Source organism: Capsicum annuum, unplaced genomic scaffold (assembly GCF_002878395.1).
Source record: "Capsicum annuum cultivar UCD-10X-F1 unplaced genomic scaffold, UCD10Xv1.1 ctg82810, whole genome shotgun sequence".
NCBI lineage: Eukaryota > Viridiplantae > Streptophyta > Magnoliopsida > Solanales > Solanaceae > Capsicum > Capsicum annuum.
In genome coordinates, this window is record NW_025893629.1 from 291,343 (window position 1) to 291,719 (window position 377).

A 377-nucleotide genomic window follows, 5' to 3' on the forward strand; every position below is an offset into this window, starting at 1 on the left:
ACAGGAATACAACCCCCACCAGTTAATTCCCTACACTAGCGACCCAACTGGCCCTAATCCACGTCCGTAATTCGCATCTTCAAGACCTTCCTATCTAGGGTCATGTCCTCGGTGAGCTGTAACTGTTCCATGTCCCGCCTAATCACCTCACCCCAATACTTTTCGGCCTACCCCTACCCCGTCTAAAACCATCCAACGCTAGCCTCTCACACCTACGGACCGGGGCATCCATGCCCCTCCTCTTCACGTGTCCGAACCATCTCAATCGTGCTTCCCGCATCTTACACTCCACTAAAGTCACAGCAACCTTCTCCCGGATAGTCTCATTCCGAACTCTATCCCCTCGAGTCAGTCCACACATCCAGCGCAACATCCGC